At 42.5% G+C, this 24830-nt stretch overlaps 1 protein-coding gene and 1 long non-coding RNA gene across 4 annotated transcripts in view; one reads left to right on the top strand and one right to left on the bottom strand.

Moving 5' to 3' along the window:
* Positions 1 to 470, top strand: part of LOC114581577 (voltage-gated potassium channel KCNC1-like) — a 50595-nt gene extending 50125 nt beyond the window's left edge. Inside the window, exon 6 of one of the 2 annotated variants that reach the window (XM_028701858.2) lies at positions 365 to 470. The gene's annotated coding sequence lies outside the window, so the exon portion shown is untranslated. The remainder of the gene's footprint in view (positions 1 to 364) is intronic. The other variant, XM_028701856.2, reaches the window with a different exon arrangement.
* The window catches only part of LOC144325089 (uncharacterized), a 129639-nt gene extending 105891 nt beyond the window's left edge, over positions 1 to 23748 (bottom strand). For both annotated transcript variants that reach the window (XR_013390383.1, XR_013390382.1), the window contains exons 1-2: positions 23302 to 23748; positions 17275 to 17426 (exon numbers count right to left, since the gene is read on the bottom strand). This is a non-coding gene — a long non-coding RNA (uncharacterized LOC144325089). The remainder of the gene's footprint in view (positions 1 to 17274; positions 17427 to 23301) is intronic.
* Positions 23749 to 24830: the final 1082 nt, after the last annotated feature.

Raw genomic sequence — 24830 nt, 5'->3', positions numbered from 1 at the left:
GCGTCAAGACAGAGTTCCTTGCTTCAGACCTAATAGGGAACTTTTGGTAAAAGCAAAATCTTTGCCAAATCCCAGGGCATGAAGGAAAGGTTGAAAGAGAAGCACCAGGCCGCAGTGCGCAGGTACAGCTTCATTGAATGTATGAAGCCATCAACAAGTCTCCAGATGTGGCCAGTGCTGAGCTAAGAGGACCAAGAATCTAGTATATCAGGCATATGAAGTGTAGCAGAGGGCAGCTCCCTCCTCTAGCATACTGCTATAGTTGCTAGTGCCAGAGTCCCTACGGTGAGAGAGTCAGGGCCTTAACTTGACCTGTGTTCCTCTTCCCCCGTTCACCCCTTTCACTTCTCTCCTTTCCCCACAGCGCTTCCAACAGGCTATGAGAAGTCCCACAGCCTGAACAGCATTGCTGGACTGCGCCTGTCTCCGGCGCCCACTCCTTTCGGCTCGCCTGGTTCCGTTCGACGTCCCCGCTCGCCCATCCCTTCCATCCTATAGAGACGCACCAGGGATGCTTGGGGTTAGCTTGTATGTTCGTTTATTTTTAAAAAAATATATAGAGAAGAAAAAGAAAAAAAATAAGGTAATGCCAAAAAAAAAAGGAAAAAGAAAACAAAGGCGGTCAAATGCATTGGAACAAGTATAACACAGGAGGCATCTCACAGGTGGTGTTGCACTAAAGTTTGCACTTTCTGGAGTGTCCATGAGAATCCCGAGGCCTGAAGCCTTCTGTTCCCGTGGCTATGGATCAAGAGTGGGGCTTAAATAATTTACCGGCGGGAGGGTGAATGCGGGGGGCTGGCTTGCTCAGAAAATCCAAATACTCCGAAGAGGAGGAGGTCACCGAGAGATGGACACTGCAGGAAAGGGGCTCTGGCCCTCCTCTCTGGGTTGCCTGCATTTCTCCCCCTCTTCAACCTCACTAGAGTGCACGATTTTTCTCTGGCCCTGGCTTTGCGCTTTATTTCTCTCCCTTTAGTGCTCTTCCCCTTTTCATCATCTTACTCAGGACTGCAATGAGCCATAGAGCTTAGTGACAAACTTCCTTGGACTTCTCTCTCTCTCTCTCTCTCTCTCTCTCTCTCTAACACTGTAATCTCTTTTCAGTCTACCCATCTCCATAAAACATCTTTCCAAGTGTCAAAACTATCCACACTTTAGATATCCATCCAGTCTCTCTCTCTCTCTCTCTCTCTCTCTCTCTCTCTCTCTCTCTCTCTCTTTCTCTCTCCCTCCTTACTTACTGAGCAATTCTGGTTCTTTGAACACATGGACACTCCACAGTCTCCCTGGAGAAGGCCACCCCACCCATCTGCCTTTGGCCTTCTATTATCTTTCCTTGGAATTGTTCTCTTTTGTGCATGGATCTTCCATCAATCACAAGCAATAAGGTCAAGTGCTCCCTTCTGCCTGATGCATGATAATGACTTTCCTATGATGTAGATATTCCAAGAACACTCAAGTTCCTACAGATGAAGGAGCTGAGGGCAGGCATGGAAACCAGAATGTGGTTGGGGAGCAGGAAATTCCAGGATTTGACTGGGTCTGAAGGAGAAAGCTTAAGAGACCCAGCCTTCTTCCTTCACGTCTCCCCGCCCCACTTCTCTTCTGTTCCTTTTTTCGTTTTCCGCACACAGAAAAAAAACGATAATGAAGCACTCCTTGTTAAGGTGAGTGCTTTCACTGTGATTTTTTTCCTGATTCCATCCGAAGCTGGGATGGAGTGGCGCTTTGATCTGATTGCAAAAAAAAAAGGAGCGGGGAGAAATAAAGAGACTCAACAACAACAAAAATGAAATGCAGGAAAACAAAAATAAACCTATTTTTCAGCAGAAATATATATATATATATAGAACAACAGGATCAGAACATTTGTTGGCGACCATGTGTGGGGAAATATTTCACCTGTAAGCTTCTCCTGGAGCAACAGAATATGGGGACACATTATTTAGCAGCAGAGTACGGGACATATTATTTTTCAAAGCAATGCTGCTGAGACAGACAAAATAAAAGCTTAAGGAATAGTGTCGCCGAGCTAAACTATTTAGAATCTGCATTTTCCAAGCCAGCATGTATTTGCATGTGATACTGTAAGCGACAATATTTAATGTTATATGCAAAAACAAAAGAAAAAACAACAACACAAAAAAAGAACAACTACAACAAGAGAGAGAGGTATACTTTCCTTCTGGACTTGCAATGCCCTGCAACAATAAAAATCACCAAATTTAGCCAGTGCCCACTCCCCTGACCTGTTCCCATCCCACAAGGGGGTTGGAGGCACCACACATTGTAGGAGCCTGGTGTATCCTAAAGGGCTTTTTCCTTCCCTGGGTGTGGGATTATTGATGGCTATAAGATGCCGGCAAGGAGAGCTCTCTGTCACAGAGCAGAATTCAAAAGCCTCATGTTTGTAAGAAAATGTTTATAAATCTGAAATAATGCAAGAGGGAGGAGAATGTTGTGCACACTGTCAACTCATATAAGTAAGCCCCAGAGGAAAAGACAGGATGCAGCAAGGCTGGCGTTTTATTATGTGAGTGTTCAGAGAGTTGGCCCAGCAGGACTGCAAAAAGCAGTGGTTTTGAAGGGTGGCCAAGCTGAAAACAGGAAGTGAGAGATGCTCTGATGTGTTGCAAACTCCATACATAGAGGCATTCTCTGTAGCTGATGTATTTTGGTGAAAGAATTCTATTTTGTCAGTGGGGTATAATACAGAGTGGCATGTTCCCTTTGTAGATGTTCTGGAAGATGGGAATCTTCAGTGCCTCAGCTACCATTAAAAACCGGTTCCCCAAGCAATTAGCAGTTGTAAAAGAGAAAAACAAACAAACAGCAAAGCACCACTGCTTGTTTGAAAAGTATAGGACCAATCTGACTGAATATTTTTTTAGGTGTGTTAAGATTTGCAAATTTGCACAGCTCCAGTTTTTCCAATTAATGCACTTTTGAAAAATGTAAAACTATGTTTTGTAAGAGGCTTAGGAAACGAAGAGTGAACTGTTGGAAGATGTCTCCTTACAGTTTTTAAAGAGAATTCCTCAACTTGGAAGTAGTTCTGGAGCTTGACTGAGCCAGTGATGGAGGCAGGGTGACCCCTGTGGCAGCCAAAATATTTTGTGTGTGGTCTGAAAGTGAGCTTAATAGGGCAGGATTCTGTCCTCAACCTTGTTGCTTGTTCCATAAGCAGTCTTAAAAGTCGCTCTCTAGGAACGAATATTATGCGTAGCTGAAGTGATTGGTATCCCATAGTTCAATGCTGTTCCTCTTGCTTCTTGTTGGCAGGCCTTGCATTCACAGGGTAAAGACATTCATATCCTTGATGGCTGATGTGTGATAGCCAGAGTTGCACAAAAACAAGCTATCTTGTGGTTATGAAATGGCAGCTGGTAGGCACTGGCCAAACTGATTTATACGTTAACCATTATTTACTCCATGTAAAGCCTGTGCTAAATGCATCACATCTTCATCAGCATCTGATTAGCCTTATGGAGTACAGAGCTGGTCTATTAAATGTTGACCTTAAAGGTCATAGATACCTTGTTGTCATTAAACTTATCAACACCAGTAGCTGCATATCATTGTGGTGGCCAAGTGATCAGCTCTCAGAGAGCTTAGAAACCTTTCCCCTTCCACCACTACACATTTGATAAAACATGTTTATTTGTTTATTTAAAATATTTCTGTCCCAACTTTCTATCTATCCCAACAGGATGCCATGGCAGCTAACAAAAGTTACAGTACCATTGTAAAAATTCAAGAGCAAGATATGTTAAAAGAACATGTAGTTCATTTCTCTTATGCTAACCAGACAGGAGCAAACTCATTTAGTTCAGACAGTGGGTGCTTAACCTATAGTCTGTGTCAAGCTATCCATAGTAAACAGTTACCAGTTCTTGACCAGTTGAAGAAGCTACCTACCATTCACATTTAAGAGATAAAATGACAAATACTCTTCTCTTATGCCTTCTATACTTTGGTTCTCGTAACTAGTAGAAGTTCAAAATCTCCTCTTACTCATCATTGCAGCAGTATAAGTAGCCTGCTTTTTGTAGTTTAAGCTTATTACTCAAAGCATTTGGTCTGCTGTTGCCAAAGCTACATTTGTACCCATAAAGACTTTAGAAACCTTTGTGTTAAATGAGGAGCAATAAGACAAGCTAAAAGCAAACGGAAGAAGGCAACAGCATGTCCATTGAGAGAAGGACAGTGGAGACAAGACTTCATTCAGACAATCATATCTCAGCCAGATAAATCAAAATATGAATGAGGCTTGTGTCTGCACATGCAACCCCTTCCTCCATTCTCAGAGTATTGTAGTTAAACTTGGAAGCCTTCAATTATTAACTGTATTTTTCCATTTCATTTGAACCAAGACACTATCATTATCATGTTCAGGACAGGACCTTAAGTCACCTTCAAACCATGGTTTAAGATCCTGGCTTGTTCCAAGCCTGGTGACCATAGTTTCCCAGTTTAGATGAAGTAAGAAATTGTGGTTGATTCACAATTTCATGGCTTATTGTGGCACTCCAACAGTGCAAGAACAGAGGCAAAATGCTTATATACATCTTGGCTTATTTAGCAGAGATATGATTGTCCAAAGTCAGCAATGGCTACTTTATTAGACTTTTGTCTGCATTGTACCCAGTTGTAACATTTTTTCACAGTCCAAATTGATCAAAGGAGTTATCTCATGTGAAAGTAACTTCTTTTTAATGCCCATAAAATAGCTCATAATGCCCATAAAATTGATATAACCAAGGGGCTTCTGGGACTGATTGGAGGGTGTGGGAAGTCAGCCAACCTGAGAATCAATGACAGTCATGTGAATGAACCAGTTCCCCATTATTCTGAACTTGGAAAATCAGGTTTGTTCTGTAGTTAGTTAAAAAAAACCAGGACCAAACTATGCTTTAAAATCCTGGTTTATTAACTACCTGTTAGGCAAAATCACAGATTCCCAAATTTGGAAATAATGGGGAACTGTAACTAGTTCAAAAGTGGAAGTTTTTATCTTCTTTTGTGCATGCAGAAAATGAAGAGAGGGGAGGACTGGGTGTGCTAGCTTGAGCTTTGTGCAGGCTGGCTCTCATAACAACAAGCCATTGTTTGCTATCATACCTAGATCGGACATGGGAATGCATTTATGACAAATTATATCAGTTTATACCAATTAAACTCTCATAGCTCACAGGCACAAACACTCTTTCCTGGGAATTGCAGTTGATTGTAAGGTTATTGGAAATTCTGTGTTAAGAGATCCTTATAAATCTTCCTCCATCTCTCAGTGCTATTGTCCCTAGGTTTCTTGGGGATTATGAACGAATATTAAACCAGTTCAGGTCTGTGGGGTGAATGCTTAGTTTGTTTTGTTTTGTTTTGTTTTAACATTTCAGCCTTGATAATCTAGCTAAAGATAATCTGAATTTAGGCTAACATAGTTGAAACATCAGTAAATAAAATATAAGAAAACAATAATATGAAATATAACCCCAACAATAGCAGATTAAACACTTCAGTATAAAAACCGAAAGCCTGTTGAACTAAAACTGTCTTCACTGCCCATCTGGAGGCTAATAAAGATGGAGCTGAGCTGTCTTTCCTTGGGAAGAGTGCACTCCAGAGTCCTTGTATTACAGCAGAGAAGACCTTGCTCATTGTGTCCACCTGCTGCACATCCAACAGTATGCCCCATAATTCAGAATGGCCATTGGGCACCTGCTATTTCTTATATGTGTGTGTGTTTGATTTCCAGACCACCTTTAGGGCCCTCTACTAAGGCAGCTACTAATTTATAAAACTCAATATATCACTGAAGTCAGAAACATATCAAAATTCCATAGAGCAGCAGAGTCTGTTTAAACAGCCTTGCATAATAACCTTTAAAATATTTAAAAATATTTCTAGCCAAGATAAATCCAATTTAAAACATCAGTACTCAATATCTGTCAAAAGGAAACAGCTTAAAGCAAATTGGTCTTTGGAACCCATTTGAAGGCATCCCACAAACATTGGGGCCACAACAAAAGAGGCACTAACCCTCATGCCACCAACCTAATCAATCTCACTGACCAGGAGGGCCTCTGTAAATTACGGTAATCTCAGAGTTTGTATAGGTGAAAGTGCTAATTCAGATAGCTGGGCCCCAAACCATTACAGTTTTAATGGTCAGTATCAAGTCTGAATGAATTTAACCAGCCCAAAGTCAATTCCAAGAGCCTTCCCAGTTGAAGGATGGATAAAAGCATTGTTAGATGCAACCAAAACGTTGCCACACAGTGTTTACATGTTTCTAACATGCACCGTGAAATACATACTCTTAGTTTGTTTCTTATAATCTATTATGTTTGCAAAAGGATTTCAGGGCAAATGACAAAACACAGCATAACATCCATTAGTCGGCTGATTTTAATGGTATTCATAGAGATTCTAGTTGTCCTTAATATTAGGGTCTTGTTGTGTTGAATACGTTCATTATGTGCTAGCCTAGGGATTATTTACTTCCTCATAGGTAATTTAGGTTACAATTGTTCCTTTGGTCTAGTTAAGAGTGGAAGTTCTGTTGAAATCAGTGGGGCTATATTCCTACTAAATGTATTTCAGGATTAGAGCCGTTTTTTGTAGTTTGGGTAAACGTCTCCTGATCTTGCTAACTATGCTCTCTCATCTTCATCAGCATGTGATTGGCTTCTCAGCATCACATGCTATTGAAATCATTCCATCGGTAGAATGCTGCCATGATACTAGCAAATGCCAGCAGTTACATATAAGGCCTAGTTTACATCAAGGTGGTCAATCTGTATCTGGGCTGTACCAGTTAAGATTGCAAATTGGGGCTTCCTTGAATTAATGCCACATACAACAAAATAAATCCAATAGCATAGAAAATTAGATGTCAAGGAAATGGGTTCTTCTAGCCAATATAGGTCCTTGATGCTAGTTACATATCTGTGTGCAGCATTATTATTTTTTTAGAGACGACCATTCAATTATGTGTCCCATTCCCTGCAGTCCAGAATGCTACAACCATTGTGAGAACTACCCATCAGATGTTCATAGAGGCAGTAATTCAAAGGACCATTTTTCTCAATGATCTTTCAAATCTCATAATTCTACTACCCTGGTTAGCAACTAGGTAGGACTACTTTAGGAAGGGAATAAGGAGTGTTGGGCCAATGCTTACATTCATTAAAAGTAGTCTGTGAGCATGTTCTGTTACACCAATGCCACTTTCTTTACACATTTTATGACTTTAGGTTGCCTCTGTTCATCCTTCAGGAGGCTGGACTTGACCCAGAAATGTCCAGTTGCTGACCCCTGTTCTTTGTTTTCATCTAATTCTTATTGAGAAAGGAGCCTTGAGTCCAATAACAGGACCCTGGTTAGCTGAACCCTAGGGTTGCCATATTTCAAAAAGTGAAAACCCGGACACAAAAGTTGAGCTATTTTTAAGGAAATTCGCCAAAATCTACATTTCTGACAAGGGTTGCCATACATCTGGATTTTCCCTGACATTTGAGCAATTTCTGCCCAGACACTGTTTCCGATGGCCAAATACCGACTATGTCCAAGAAATTCCAGATGTATGGCAGCCCTACTGAATCCTAACCTCTGAACTTGAGGACTTTGTGGCCTGTATTCTTTAATGCAGCCTGTTCTTTAATGCAGAATAGTAAAACCCAGTGTTATTGAAAGTACACATATTGGCCTGTAGGGTTGTGTGTGATTAACTATTTCACTCTGATTATCCCCCCCCCCCCCCATTTTCTTAAGAGCTACCACTCCCTATTTGGAAACCCATCCATCTCACATACTATGCAAACATTCCCCCTGCTTCTGTGGAGGCACATACATCCCACTCCTCCCCAAGAATCCTATCTAACCTCAACCTGTAACCTCCCCTCCCCAGATAGTGGAAGCTCTTTATGCAACGATTCCTATGCAAAAATAAATAAAAAATAAATAGGTGGCTAGATTCAGGAGAGTGATTGGGAGCCCCTCTCCTCTGGCAAATTTGGGAGAGGGGTTAATGAATGCAAGCTCCTGTCTAAAATAAAATCCCCTTTGCGGTGCATTTTCCTCCTACCCACTTCCGGGCTGGGAAAATGGGGGGCAGTTTGTTAAGTTGGTCATATTGACCAAGATTTCCCTTTAAAGGACACACAGAGTCCCATATTAAGTTGATTTAATAAATGTCCAGGTGTGTAACTGAGATAATGGGGTGGGGAGGCATTTGAGGGAAGGGGTGTGTTGACTAAGGCCGCAATCCTGTGGATTCTTACTAGGGAGTAGGGCCCATTAAACACAATGAGATTTCTAAGTAAACATACTTCGGACCCTACTATACAAGTCTGCTCCCCTTTGATGTGGTGCCCTGCACCACTCTACAATATTGATACCCTAAAACATAACTAAGCAAACAACAAGCCAGTATGCTTTCTAACCTGTAGGTGCTCCTGCAGCAGACAGCCTTCTTTATACATCATGGTAACCATAGATTTTCTAGAAATGACTCCCCACCACCACTTTAAAAGTTATATATGTAGGAGAGGAACGGGACTGGTTAGCCTTGGGACTTCTGTGTGTGTTGCATTTCTGCACTTTAAATCCTGCCTCCCACTCACCTATCAGGGTTAATGGGCAATTTCCTTTCACAACATTTTCATTTGTTGTAACTGGTTTCCTTCCTTTGTATGGTTTGGTTTGGCTGGTTTGTTGGAGCTGATCTTCATGTTCATGAAGTACAGCTCTTCTGGACTATACCACTTCAGAATACAGTGGGGGGGTTTCAGGGGGGGGGGGCGGGTCACAGTTTGCATAGGCTCATAAACAGCCACTGATTCATCTGGGATGAGTACAATTGTCTCCAGGTGAGCAGTGGGGGAGGAAATTTCTGCAAACTGGATTGAAATAGGTTCTTTGCTTTTTCAGTCTGTAGATGGCTTACATGACTATGCATGAACATGACTGCTAATATTTATTTGTTGATAGTAAACTTTGTGGAGTTGGTTTGCCAGTTTGAATGCTCCCCCATTTTAAAAATTGTGTATCTGTAGAAAACTAACATGTCACGGAGAATACGAGCCTAGAATCAGCAACATGCTAGCTTTCTGTGGATAATTTTTATTTTGTTTTATTTATACCAGTCAATCATTCTGAAGTAGTACAAGCCATCCTGCATCCTGAAATGGTGGAGTCCCATTAGAGCTGTACCACACGTGTTTTGCAAATTGGTTCTGAATGCAGAGACTGAGATAATGTCGTAACAGCATCTCTACCCAAAAGTACCACAGACCCCACCTAGTAATATTGTCACTTTATTTGTATGTTCTCCTTTTGCTCTAGTTTTGGGGTAGTTTCTTCCCTGCCCAGATGAAGAAACATAATTTTTCTATGAAAAAAATTGTAACAGCAACATCGATGTTGCTCTCACATTCAGTATGTTAATTTTAGTAGAATCGCCTTCTCTTTTTTAGTATTTCTTTAGAAAGCATTTGACATTTACATGGCAATAGAAATATGTTTTTTGCAGCTTCAAAATATCTTGATTTCTTTTCAATTTAAATAATTTTTGTTTCTAAATTCATTTTGTGCAATACAGGGCTCATCCAGACTTCTCTTTGCCCCACTGCTTTCCCAGGCCTAGTGCTTGATCTTTAGTGCTCAGTTTGAGCATCTTTCTGGGCGGCAAAAGACAAGCAGAAGTGTGGATGAGCCCATAGTTGAGTTGCCAAAAAAACAACCCCTGCATTTTTAGGGGGGAAAATGATTCATGCATTTGAGTTGCCAAAAAAATGAAGAAAGAATGTGGCTTTTTACTATAAAATATATATTCCAGGACATGGGGGAAATTAATAAAAAATAAAATGAGACCCCTTTTTGTAAGAAATATGGGGAAATGCTAGTTGTCATTGATATTTTCCACATGCAGAATGCTACCAGCTCTCATTTTTGCTTCAAAAACCAAAACATGTATGCAATTTTTCAATTTTTTGACATTTCTGACCCCCCACCCCTTCTCCAAAGCAGAACAAAACAATTAAATTCAAGCAAGTTTAAGGTGTTTACACCTCCCCTGAGATTTTCGGGGGGGGATAAGTTATGATTTAAGAAATAATTTTTTAACTTGAGACATGTTGTGTTTTATTTCCAGTGTGCAAGAAGAGATGAAGAATGTTGTTTTATAAACTTGCACCTAAAATATTCATAAATATGGAGGGTTGGAAATTTTAAAATTTGAAGAATGTCATGGGTTTTGAACAAGCTTCTACTATTAAAAAAAAATCTGATTTGTTTTGGTTTTCATCCAAGCCAGACTGAGATGTTGTATAGAAGAGTATTGATGAAGAGCAGCCTAGTGGGGGCTGAGTTGTGAAGGAACCATCTGGCATCTGCTTAGGGTAGCATGCAGCCCATAACTGAAAATGTCCAGCTCAACAAAGACTATGGGGTTAATGGTGTCTTACATCAGTATTTCACCTGTGTACCCTGGTGTTTAACTGGGTACAGAAAGTGCACTTGTGGTAGTTGTTTGCTGAGCGTTCTTTGTGTATGGTTACCTGCAGGGCTTCTTTTGGCTAGAACTCAGAAACTTTCCAGAGCACAGCTTTGGAACACAAAAATCAGTAACACCTCTGAGGATGCCCAGAGTGCCTTTCCTTCACTACTAACTACAATCCATCTCCAATAATCTGGGAGCTTCTGAGTCAGAGGGTGAGGCTTCTGAGAAGGCTTGTGCCCTGGCACATCTTTTTTTAGGAGCTTATTTTAGAAAGCTTGCATGACAAATCTGTAGGTTGGTACAATGTGTATCAAGGTGAGAGTGCTTATAGGGAGAGGGTGTCCTTCATGAAATCTATGAGCCCCACTCACTGACTCAACTTTAGCCAAAACATGCCCCACAGTTATTGTAAAAGGTAAGGAGCCAGGTCCCCAACCTCCCTGTAATTCAAGCACTGTGTAGCCAAACAAACAGGAGAGACACAGTCTAAAGGCCTAAGGACGACTTCATATGTTAACAGAGAAGTGAAGCGCTAAAACTCTCTGAGAATCATCCTCTGCCCTCCACATGTTTTATTCCAAAGTCCTAGTCAGAAGTATGGGAGCTTTGGATGATGAATTGGCAAGGGAAAGGCACCCTGTACATGTTCAGAGGAATTATTTGCTTCAACCAGTACCTGCAGTAGAAAAAAACCCACACATTTCCAGCTAGGGCATTATAGGAGAGGAGTGAATCCCAAGACCAGATCTCCAGCTCAAGGTGAACAGGCTCAAGCACTAATGTGAATGTGAGTAAATGTCCCCAGGGAGTACATGTGGTGGTTGTGAGTCAGTCTGAGGTGGTTCTAGGTTTGTGTGCCCACTTAGAATGTGCAAGAATAAGAATGATTTATTTCCACTGTATGGTCATAAGGTAGAAACAGCCCAGGACTTGGGTGTCTGAAGCAGAAAATCCAAATGGTTCCTTCACCCCATGATTGTGAAAATAGTAAAATAAATAATTGACAACATATTGGTATTTATGTGCCAGAATGTGTTGACTGCCTTGTCCTACGGGTGATAGTTAGAAGCAGGCCTTGTAGCGAAGAAGCATAAAACTGACCATGAATGATGACTGAAATTTCGCATGCAAATCTCTGCATTTGATTGAATATGGGCATTAGTGGAATAGTCCATTTGATCTTTTAGCCGTTAGTGTAGGAGTAATTTGTATTTATGTCACTCTTTAGAAGGAAAGTAGTCTTTCAAGTCTTCAATGGCAGACTAGACCACATCTATCCAATTTGATGGATTAAGTTCACCCAGTAGCTGGAAACAGTTCTGATCAAAGGTGGGCTGTTTTTATTCAACATCCTTTAGCTCTGCCAAACTATGCCCTGCGTCTGTGTGCCTGTGCAACTGTCTGGGTGTGTCTGCTACAAGACAATCTCTCCTTACCTTTGCTAAGCTGGATACCTGCATCTAGGTGCATCCCCAAGGTGGGTGGTGGGAGGGGGGGAAATATACATGGATAAAACCCTGATTCATTCTGGAGGTACAGGGGACAGAGTGCCCTATTCTCTTGCAAATGGTAGGGGTGATTGAGGCCTTGGAAGGGGAGGGGAGAGTAGACAGCAGGTCTCCTGGGGGGGGGGGGCTCCTACCTTTCAGCACTGCTTTCCCCCAATGCTGGATTAAATTGGGAGCAAGGGTGAGACATGGAGGAAAGACGGGTGATTTCAGACTCAGGTTGGGTGTGGGCGGGGGGAGTGGAAGTGTGGTTTTGCCCCATGTTGGTGGGGGTGTGGCTTATGGGGGGGAAGGTTGATTATGTTTGGCAGAGGATGGTGCCAAAAGAGGGGAAGGAGGGGTGGGCTCAGGGATGGTGGGGGAGGGACACAGAGCTATTTTTTCAAGCAGATGTAATATAATAATTATAATAATAAAATTTAGAAAGTGATGCTATTTTTTCACAAATCCCTCTTTTTCCCTCTTCCAGTTGCCACAGCAACATTTTTTAAAGTCCTGTACTGGAGGCATAAGGATTTCCCACGGGGCCAATCGAGGGAGAGAGGACCACTGAAAATGTAGGGGGTGAAGGAAGAGTATTATTTTGCCAAAAATAATAATATGTAAGAGAAATATTTCTTTGTGGTTTTCAAAGCGTTCTTCTCCCAAATGTGAGTGATCTTTCTTCTGCTCACACTGAGCAAAAATATTAAATCATGTCAATTGCTCAAGAGGAACAAAACAAACAAACTTTTATAAAAAAAAATTATCCACCCAAAACTTTTCACTCTCTGAAAATGTGCAATTTGACTTTAAAAAAAAACAAAAAACTTTATCTATGCTCAATCCCAAAACTGAAACTTTAATATGGAATGCTATATTTTAATGCCTTGAAACTTGAAATTATTTTTTACTACTTTGTCATTATAGGTGACCAAAATAAATAAACTAGACCAAAAAAAATAATTAAAATCCTAAACATTAAGTTTTCAGGAATTTCAGTGTTTAAAAAAACAACCAACAACATTTCTTTGATCATTCCAAAAAGAAATTCGACAGGAAAATTTCAAACAGTTCAAGAGAGAATTGTAAAATGTGGGGGAGATGAACATTTCTCTGACACACACAACAGAAATGCCAGGGTCTTTATTCTACCCGACACCCCGTGGTATTTCCTTCCTTCACATGCAATTCATGTGCCAAAATGTTTTGAATTCTCAAATGAATGTTGAACTGTTAAGTGTTGGGAGGCATTTGGTGGGGCTGGAGGGTCAATGGGGACAACATACACACTTGTATTAATGTACTGAACCCCTTATCCCTTCTGTCTTTGTTTCATTCTTTATTTCTTCATGCTTCTCCACCTCCCGCACAGCCTCATTCTTCCTTCATTCTAGAGGAGCTGCCCTATTAGACTGTTGCAGCAAAACCAAACCAACCAAGAGTCTTGTTGTGGCACCTTAAAAACTCAATATAAGTTCGCTATAAATTCATGTCTTTAGTTTCAGTAATCCCAATTAACTGTCATGGGCTTCCCCCAAAAGAATCCCAAGAAATTTTAGCTTGGTGAGACTATACCACCCGACTCTTGTACTTTCATTACTACAATTTCCCAAGACAGAGGGGAAGATTATTAAACTAGTTTCTGTCTTTGGTGTAGATAAGAGCTAACAAATTTATTGTGATGGATGCTTTCTAATTAAACAGGGCGGTCGCCTGTACAAGTTCCTGCTGCAATAAAATGTTGTCTTTAAGGTGTCACAAGAATAAGATTCTTTGTTACTGTTTTGCTAGGTCACACGGCCTCCTTATTGTCCTCTTGACAGGAAATTATTTCTAAGAATTTAAATTTTGCTCATTCATTCCATTCACATCCAAACCATTCTCGGTTCCAACGAAATAAGCAAACTATGTTCTCTTTCCACTCCCTCCCCGCACTCCAGTTTGCCTTTCAAAGGACTTGAAGATGAAAATACGAGACAAGAACACAGGCTTAAAAAAAAAACCACACCACAAGTGCGGAACTGGTGACTCTTGCCTCTGTCCAGCTCTGGGCACTGGTATATGTGGAAGGAAACAGACTGCTCCACATATATGTATTCCTAGCTAGATGGGCACCTGCATGTGCAACTAAGTGTTCCACGTGCAGTTCTGTCCTCGGATCTGGTAGCAGAACCTCTTTTAAAAAGCTAACATCCCAATGATTGGCTGCTTTGGAGGGGCAGAATGGATTCACTTACCCTTCCATGCCAAATAGCAAATTGGTAGGGTTTCTTGATCTGTTTTTTAAGAGCTGAATGTGCACAGCCCCATCTCTGCACATGCTCCAGGGGATCCCACAAAACAACTTCTGGCAAAATGCATCAAGAGTTTGCAATCCTGTGTGTGCACAGAAATTGTGTCTGTTTGTGTATATACATATGCACACAGACGTACACAAGCATAGGGCAAAGTTTCTGCACACGCATACATAATAAAATAATAAATAGTAATAATAAAAGAGTACAGTTAAAGTTTGCATGGATAATCTCTCTCTCTCTCTCTCTCTCACACACACACACACACACACACACAAAAACAGTACTAGAGACCCATGTGAGAAAGCATCCCCTGTTTTTCAGAAAGGCAGCAATCACATTGGCAGTGAGCACATAAGCATAGGTAATAACTTCCACACAACCATTTCTCCAAATACACATACATTCCAAAAGATGTGCACACCATCAGAAAACAAAAGTGGTTTGCATACACATCGTGACTCACCAAAGCTATCAGCATATGGGGCCCCTCCAGAAATTCTTTTTATTGCTCATTCATGACAATTTGTGACCCTGATGCTATTAAGGCAGTCACACGTGATCCCGCTTCCAGTCTTGTTTGTCCCGACAAAGATTTTGTGTGCAATCACACTGCTTCATTTCCAAGCAGTGCATAGCTTGTAACTTCCTCCTGAAATCCCATAGCTTTCTATACCCCAAGCGTTCTGGGGTATAGAAACAAAAGCTGCGTTTTGTCCCAGCTTTGTTGCATGATTGCCCTTTTGGCCAGCAATAATGTGGTAACATTGGGGAAGCATTGCAGAGCAAACTAAAGCAGAATAAACCTACCACTAATGCACTATTGTGTCAAGAACATGTTGCAGAACATACCCACAATAGAAACAACCATCTGGAGGGTCCCTATATGTTATATATAGCAGCCCAAACCAATTTAACTGCTATTATAGCTGCTCCCAAAATTCCCGGGCTGATACTTTTTGATGTGTTGAATGTTCACAGTTTGACCTTCTCAATAGGGTTTCCAGCTTTTTCAGCTACTCTCTCTAGCTGTGCCCTAAACAATAGCTTGATCAGCAACTGGCAGGCAGCAGGGTGGCCACATGTCAGACTTTACAGAAAACATTCCTCTATTTGGAGGGATGTCTAGTCCTAGTTCAAAGCTTTAAAAAAATCCGAATAAGGAAAGCAGCAGGGGCCTTGAAGTGGCTGGTCAATTTTTAACACCTGGACAGAAAACTCAGCAGGCACATGGGTCATGGTCTTCCTAATTTTGGTGAGATATGTTGTATTTAGATTTAAGTTATAGTAATTATTTCTAAATTTGCATCTATATGTCTAAAGTTGCAGTTTTAAATTTAAGCAAACCTATGCCCCTTTTGTCCTCTGTTTTGGACAACGTATAAGGGCCCACCCTAGCAAGCAATAACATTTATGTCCATAATTACCAGTGCCAACTGAAAATTTGGAAACCCTACTTACTTAGCTGCTGTTAAAAAATCACTTGTTGAAGGAAAGGGTTTTTTAAAAAAGAAACAACTAATTTGCATTTGCAGTGTAATAAATGTATTGTCTAGAATGACCTGCATAAACTGGTTTCTCTGCCATGGCTTCCCACACTGTCAGCTGAGTAGAGTAAGAAGAGGCCAAAGCTCTCTTAACAGAAATAAAAAATTAGTAGCCTCTGCAAAGTACAGTTCTCTGAGGTCCATGGAAGAAGCCATGGCCATTAAACTGATTTATTACTGGTTTAGGTTGTAATACAGATGTGTCCCCTAGGGATATACTTGAAGAAACATTCATGACTGGGTAATCCACACTCAGTATTCACACACTGGGCAACACACAGAAGTGTGTAGCCCATGCATTTACGCACAAACCAGCACATCTATGCAAAGCATGGGCTGATGGCGCTCACACTTGCCCACCTAATTCTGACTCACATTCTCAGGGCATATCCACACTATAATTTTTTTAAATCAGTTATAACAAAGATTCAGATGTCATGGCAACCCCAAACGAATTCTGGGAACCGTAGTTTGGTGAGGGTGCCGAGACTTCTTTGTTAGAGATCCCTAGCTCCCCACGTAAAACTCCAGTTCTCGGGGTCCCCTGGGGAGAGGCAGGTGTTGATAATGCCCACGCTCAACACAGATATAAAGAAAGCATATATATATACATGTACACCCACAGTCAGAGAGTAGCAGGACCCCACAATATGCAAACCATCTAGCCGGACATGTGCACCACATCACCACAACCGCATCAGTCCCACACTTTGCAGCTGTTTCTTGTGGGCCAGTGAGTTCTCCCATTGCTGGGCTGGGCTACGGGGACAGAAAGGCAGCCATTTTGGACTGCAATACAAGGAGGCAACGTTGCTCCTCTTTCAGAGACTTTTATGCTGCTCCCTCCATCGCACACATGCTCTCCCTTGTGGAAGAGCTACCGCCAGGTCAATCTCATACAGAAAGCAATAAACCAGCCCCCATTGCCAGCCTGTCCCAATAAGGGAGAGGCTCTCTGTACACAGCAATGCACTCTCACACTCTGCCTTGTGGCGACAGGACAGCACGGGGCATCAATTGCATCACATCACCCTCTCTCCAAAGCCAGCCAGTTTGACAAAGCCCCTTTCATCCTTCTCACCTATGCCCTTTTCTCCTTCCATTGTGGCTTAGACTCAACTATCCCTTATCATTCTAGCTATTCCTTCTCAGTCACAGCCAGCAAGCCCCTATTTTCTCTTTCCGCTCATCCAGTCCAACATATACCCTTCTATCAGTTTACCCAGCCAATTGTCCATGGCCCACATATTTTCCCATCCACCTTTCAAGTTTCCTTCACATTTCTCCCCCCAAGTCAATCCAGCTCAAACATCACATTAAATCAGAATGTATTTCATCAGTAATTTCACCAAAATATGTAGGAAAGCCAGAGACCTAAGTTGCTGGCAATCTCCCATATTTTATCCATCCATGCCGCATGGGTTCTTAAAGCGACTCACCAATTCTTCTGTCTTTATTAAGTCGTGCACATCATATTCTCCAAGGCTGATCCATCCTCATAACAGATTTGTACGTGATCTTGGTGATACTGGCTCCAGTTTGCACCATGGCTACGGTTTGCATCCACTCCGTCATAATCTACTCATGGTTTCTGTTGGTGAACATCATTGGTCCATCGTCATTAAGCATTTGTCCATTTTCCCTTCCACCCATTTTTCACCTCTCTAGTCCTCCTTCATTAACTTCTTCACATGCACCCTGATGCCTCACTTGTCTTGTACTGCAATTTGCCCAAGAGAGGGAGGGATTAACCAGCGAAATCCAGGCCTGTTGAACCTAGAAGGAGCAACTGGGCCAGACTGGTTTTGGTTGCTCACTACCACCCACCCTTGCATCCTTCCATTAACATTCAACTCTGGTGCTACAAGGGACTCCTGGATGAGGGTTTGGGCCTGTGTTCCCCTGAAAACTCTGTTAAGACCTGGCCCTGCCTCCCATCCCTTTGCATCTCCCCTTGATGGCGATAGAGAGGGAGGTGCATCTCACCTTTTCCCTATTCACAGTGATCTTTTTATTTCTTCTGTCATTTTACATTTCATCCACTCTGCTTCCCCACCAACACTCCATCCTCCACCCCAACCCTTATCGTCCCCTGGTCTTTGGTCTCTGGGACATTATACTGTCTGCATGAGCTGACATGCCGAGGTTACAGCATGTAATAAAATTATTTCCTTTTCATTTAAAACTTTCAAAAAAAAAACCAACAACCTGCATCCAGACTATTATTCACAGGTGGAAAGAGGGTTGGAGGGAGGGACACGGAAGAAGGAAAGCCGGCTTGATGGTGAAACCTGTACTATTTCCTCTTTACAGATGGGTAGCCGTGTTGGTCTGCCATAGTCAAAACAAAAAAAATTCCTTCCAGTAGCACCTTAAAGACCAACTAAGTTAGTTCTTGGTATGAGCTTTCGTGTGCATGCACACTTCTTCAGATACCTGAAGATACTTCTTCAGGTATCTGAAGAAGTGTGCATGCACACGAAAGCTCATACCAAGAACTAACTTAGTTGGTCTTTAAGGTGCTACTGGAAGGAATTTTTTTTGTTTATTTCCTCTTTGTTCCTCTGTTGGCCAGAGAAGACAAGATGGCAGCACCATAGGTAAACACCACCCTAGAATACCAGGACCATCTAGGGGATTCTTCCCTAATCAGCAGAGGAAGAAGATTAACAGACATAGCGCCTGCAGCAGATGGCAGTTGGTTGTGGTGTCTGACCTGGAAAGAGGATTGCAGGCTACAGGAAGTGTCCCCTTGCCTGCCCTTTGCTTTGAAGTCTTAATGTCTTTCCAGATCAGAGGCTGGGGTGGGAGTGGGAAGCACCTGCTATTAAGTGCTAAATAAAACAATAGACCCAGCACCTATGGCACTACATCAGTCCCCACACCTTGTTGCTGTGGAAGATAGGCATTCCATTGCAGGGGATCAAGAGTCCGTGACCTCTAAAAAGGGGGGTGGCAAGAAAGTCAAAGGAAACAGGTACATCAACTAGTGGAATATTTAAACTTCTTAAATGGCAGATTTAGGGAGGAGGGTGAGTGACATGTACTAGCCAAAAGTTCTTGTGACAGTAGCACTATTGCAGTCTACCCAACACTGCTTTATCACATTTATATCCCACCCTTCTTCCATGGAGTTTGGGGATTATATGGGAATTTATTTGCCACATTTTATCCCCACCATGACCCTGTGGGACAGGTTAGACTGGGAAATAATGACTGGCCAAAAATCACCCTTCATGGTTGTTTGGACATCATAATTGGGGATTTGAACCTAGGACTCTGGGCCAACACTTCACAGGTACCTATTACTGCTGCAGCTGTGGCAGGGGCTGCATCTTCCCTTCAACACAGCCTTGCAGACTGAGTGCAGAGAAAATGTGATTTTTCACATTTCACATTCACATAGTAATGCACTGGTTGAGGTTATTTCAAATGTGAAGAAGTCGGAGAGTCATGGATAACTGTTCCACAATTCCTCTGCAAAATCACCACCACCAAGTAATACCCTTATCACCCAAAAAAGAAATGATTCACACAAACAAACAAACAAACAAACAAACAAACAAACAAACAAACAAACCACAGCTTGGCTCTACATGAACAAGCCTAGCAGCACTCAAGCTTATGTGCTCCCTCCTTCCTCCTCTCACACATACCAGCTCCTTTCTCGATCTGTCCAAACCATTAAACACTGGTTTCTGATCCTGTTTCACAGGGAAATTACAAACCATATTTTGCCAGTTCAGACAAATCAGCCAACAATGATTTGCCATAAACCAATAAAAAAGTAGGTGGGGATGCCACCTCTTAATTATTTATTTGCCTTTTTCTGTGGTTGGTTTTGCCTCCATTACAATTTTCCAAAGCAATATTACTGCTGTTGAGGAGTTGGGTTCTGTTTCCTGGATCAAAGAAAAACTCTGGGTGACAAGACTTCTGCAGGAACTCTCAGCTAATTTGCAAATGAGTAATGACAAAGCTTAGATGCAATGGAGGGCCTGTGAACATATATCACCCAAATCAGCTCAGTCTCAACCTTTGCTTCCATATGGATGTTGCCACCCCACAGGATCCAACATCTGCAGTAGGGGTGACTTTTAGAAAAACCAGTGTTTAATCTCTACAAATGAGGTGCTGTAGTCTAAGCGCCCCTGGGAACTATCATCTGGGAATGCCTGTGCATTACTCAGAAAATGGCCAAGTGGTTGCAATACCTTAGATATGCTATACCATTTAACATGGAACCAGCAAACCAAACGGAGCCTGTCAGCCACCTAACTCACTTGTCACCAGGAGCTCATTGACCTGCTGATTTTTTAGAATCACATGAAGTGGAGAGACATTGACAGGCAAACAGCAGGCCACACGATACACGGCTGCTGAGAATGATTAGCTGGTAAGTTATGAGCTGCACAGGCCTGCATTTAGGCATAACCCAGATCTAAAGTCAGGCAAGTAGCATCTCTGCACAATTTCTAGCCTACCTGTTTAGATTGCTCGTAGCATCTGCAAGGATTGGGGAATCATCACGTTGACTTTTTACCTTACCCAAGTCAGTTCCAACACCTTTTCCTGCCCTGACATTGATGCTTAACAAAAATGTTTATATATCCGAGTGCCATTGAACAGACCGCACCAAGGGATCCCCCATTGTCAAAGATGTCCTCGTTTTGAATCTTATTATTCAAGCCCTTATAAAGTTTCTGCATCTCACTTGGCTTTCTTTATCCTGCAACTGCATCAAACAGCTACTGGGAGGCTGCCCGACAGACTGGACAACGTCTACACAACACATGATAATCTGTCTTGAAATTGGTTTAATTCTGGCTCCCCAGCCTGACCAAAGGATTGTGGAAATGCTTTGCTAAACTGCTCTTAAGTTCTGCAGAAAATGTGAGCTCTGAAGGTTAGTTTGGTTCAGAGCCATGGCAAACAGGTTTTGAAAACACTTTTTAAAGTTTGTACCATAGACAAGGGATAGTATTCAGTGAAGTCAGGCTCACCGCACACACTGATATTAATTAAGCTGAGTTAGCAATATTTATTCACTTCAATGGGTCTTCTCTGAGTAGTACTAGTGTTGGATACCACCTATGGTATGTTTGCTCAGCTGCTTATGCTGCTTCATAACATCTTCTACCGCAGTGCTATCAGCCCAACTTGGAACAGTCGCCTTTTAAAAAGCGGCAGCATCAGCATCATCAACAAAGATTAGTCCACAGCAGGGATGGCTGCTGCCCACGGGGACTGGGAAAGCAGAATGCAGAGAGTCCAATAGTAGGCAGAGCTGGAGCCAATGAGAAGCAGAGCCAGCTAACTCTAGCTTTGAGTCTTTCAGACTAAGGAGGAGGAAGCTAACAGCCAGTGGCACCTCCTGGAGGTTGGAGGTGCAGTATCCCATTTGTCCTAATGGACCAGCCTCCACTCCTACACAGGCCTATTTAATTCTTTATAACATCAGTCACTACGCAGAAGCAGCAAAACGATCAAATCTATAAGTACTTCTGAGGAAACTGGAGTAGGGGTGGGGGATGGGGGGGAGAGCTATGCCACCTATGTAAATGACTCTCCTCTGCCTACCCTAAATGGCACCCTTGAATGGGATCCCAAGCTTTACGGGAGACAAATTTGTCATCTCTGCCCTTGTTTTTGAGCCAGCTGTTTTTATTCTTTAATGAATCGGCTCCCCCATTAAATGGATTCTGCGTCCTTCCAAGGGGCCCCGGTGGAATTGGGATGCTTCTGCGGTTAGCAAAGAGGCTTCTGGGCCTCCCAGCCACCGACGGGAAATGGCTTTTGGCTGGCAGCACAGGAGGACTGGCCACTTGCCAAATCCCTTGATCTATGCCAGGAACTCCTTGAGCCCAGCCACGGACAAGGATATTGGCAGAGAAAAACGCAGACAGATTGTAGGGGGAACAGGAGCGGTGAGGACAAGGGGCTGTCAGAATTGGTGCCCTCCAGATATGGAAAAGACTGCACACGCACCTCCCTCAGAAGGGCACGTGTAAACCAGACATTATGAACTAGTTTAAGGATGCAATGCCATACACAATTAAACACATTTAAGCCTCATTGAACTCAGCAAGATTTAACTTCTGAGGGGACTTACACAGAATGGTGTTGAAATGCTAAGCTTGGCTGTCATGGCCGCGCCAGCTAAGGAACTTTAGGAAACTTGAGTTTTTTGAAGAAGAAGAAGAAGAAGAAGAAGAAGAAGAAGAAGAAGAAGAAGAAGAAGAAGAAGAAGAAGAGTTTGGATTTGATATCCCGCCTTTCACTCCCCTTCAGGAGTCTCAAAGCGGCTAACATTCTCCTTTCCCTTCCTCCCCCACAACAAACACTCTGTGAGGTGAGTGGGGCTGAGAGACTTCAGAGAAGTGTGACTGGCCCAAGGTCACCCAGCAGCTGCAGGTGGAGGAGCGGAGACGCGAACCCGGTTACCCAGATTACGTGACTACTGCTCTTAACCACTACACCACCAGTAGCGTTTCCAACCACAAAATTATTTCAGCTACATACTCAATACTTTTGCATCCAGGTTCATTATCTGGTACTTGGTTGAATGTCAAGTATTTAAAGTCTGGTAGTTTTTGCTGTTAATAAATATACAATGATGCTCCTTGGATCACAAGCACACATACACACCCCTTACCTTTTTTGATACGCCATCTAAACACTATTTTTATAAGGCTATGAATCAGGCCATGGAACTGAAGCATTTCATTAAGAAACATTCTTATCTTTCCCCTCATAATTTGAACACAGGTTATATGTGTATGCCAATCCTGGTCAGAGCCTCTTAGAAGCAAACTTAAAACATATTGCACTCCACTAGGCCCCAAATGCTGGCTCACCAGAAGGAGATCCCTCTAATCTTCCACCTCCAGACCAGTCTGAATCCAACCTGCTACCAATGCTGACCAGTCATTAAAAATAATAATAATCAACAAATACAAGTTAGAAGTGGCCAAGGATCACGAACACACAATTCTCATCACTATCATACAAAAAGGGGAAATTCTAGAGCAACCTATGTCAACTGAGCTTCAAAACTGTTAGGAAATGCCTCAGCCATACACAGTATATCCAAAGAGAGCTGAAGGTGGCATGGCTGAAACATCATTTCCTCACAGTGTAGGTGCTCAATTACAGTGGTACCTCGGGTTACAGATGCTTCGGGTTACAGACGCTTCAGGTTACAGACTCCGCTAACCCAGAAATAGTACCTCGGGTTAAGAACTTTACCTCAGGATGAGAACAGAAATTGCACGGCGGCAGCAGGAGGCCCCATTAGCTGAAGTGTTACCTCAGGTTAAGAACAGTTTCAGGTTAAGAATGGACCTCCAGAACGAATTAAGTTCTTAACCCGAGGTACTATTTCTGGGTTAGTGGAGGTGCAAAACCTGTGAATACAATAATGCTCACCAGGCAATTGTGTATCTATGATACAACTTTCAACTCACCTGACAAAAATCTTCTTGACTCCTGTTTTACGTGTGCTCTTAATCCAACTTCAAATACGTTCCAGGCTACTTTAGGAGTCTTGAGGCCTAGTTCTGCAGGCCAAAGCAGACATAAGGGTGCAGCCATCCATACTGCCTGTCCTGACTGAAGCTGAAGTGGGGAAATGGGGGGTGGGGGTGGAGAAATTGTATTCTTGCTGTTCTCTGTAGCTTTAAGGCTAAGCAATTTCCCCTCACAGTCCCGCTTCAGTATGGGAAGTAAGCCAGGCTTAGAGAATATTGCTTAAAGCAACAAGAGTGTGGAAAGGGAAGGCTGGAATGGGAGACATGGTCTGCTCCCCTAACAAATATGAATCTTTTCATGTGAAAAACAGGCACCCACCAACTCAGCCCTGTTTTATATGTGAATGAAGCCAGACAAACTGATAAACCATACGCAGCCAGTACAACTGGTACGGTCCTCACAGAGGCAGTAACTCTGTGCCTGGGTTGTAGCACTTCAGGTGGTAGTTCGCATAACTCCGTACAAAAGGTTTTTTTAAAAGTCTAAAGAAAACCTGCATAGCAGCAAAGAAGAGTAGGATAGATCCCTAGTCTTGCTGACACTGTCAGGTTTCTACGTGTAGGTCTGTTTTTGAGAGAGGAAGAACATTCAGTCATGGTACCTTCTCGCCCACACCTGTAGACTGGAATGGTACAGTCCAGACACAGACTAACCATGGTTGGTGGGGGATGGGGTGGAACAAGGCCTATGAACTGTAGCGTCTCGCTAAGGTTTACGGGGAGGATATACTGGACGCCACAGGAATCATAATTCCCAGTTGCATTGACACATTCCTCTCCCTCCCAGGAGGAAACGGAGGGGACAACCCTTTTACAGCTTCCCAGCTTCCTTGTTTTTGCTCCTTCGTTTGTGTTCCTTCATAGCTAATTAAATGTCTTAGCCCAGAGGGGCTGAGTTAATGAGAACTGAGTGCGCTGGCTCCCCAGAGGGATTCTGGTCGGATTTCTCTCTGTGTTTTACACACACACACACAACCAGCTCTGCCAATGCAATTAAATTCTATATGGCACAACAAAGGTAAAGATATGTTACAACCTGCTATTATTAGATACGGACATTTCTGAACTAAGGCAGGAGACTTAACAGGCAGTTACACACGTACTCCTCACTTAGGTCAGTCCAGTTTTTTATTTGATGAGGATAGTCAAACAAACAAAAAATAAAATAAAGATTTTGAGCTTTGACCAGCCCTCTGTGAACAAAAGGCCCATTTATGAGCAGCATCTGCGGTGGCAGCCATCTCTACAGCCTGTGTGGAGCCATGCCTTGACCTGAGAGCCCAGCCCCTGTCTTTTGGACCTCAGGTTTAAAAATGGAGGAGGGGGAGGCTACACTACAACATTAAACAGGTGAAAATAGAGACCCATTTGTAACATGCTCTAAGAACCACCGTCCATCGAGCAGCCCACCACAACACACACCACCAAAGGATCTCCACCTCCTATAAAGTTATACGCTGAATTGA

The sequence above is a fragment of the Podarcis muralis genome, chromosome 13 (assembly GCF_964188315.1).
Source record: "Podarcis muralis chromosome 13, rPodMur119.hap1.1, whole genome shotgun sequence".
NCBI lineage: Eukaryota > Metazoa > Chordata > Lepidosauria > Squamata > Lacertidae > Podarcis > Podarcis muralis.
The sequence above is the reverse complement of the archived record's forward strand: the minus strand, read 5'-3'. Positions and strand labels throughout refer to the sequence as shown.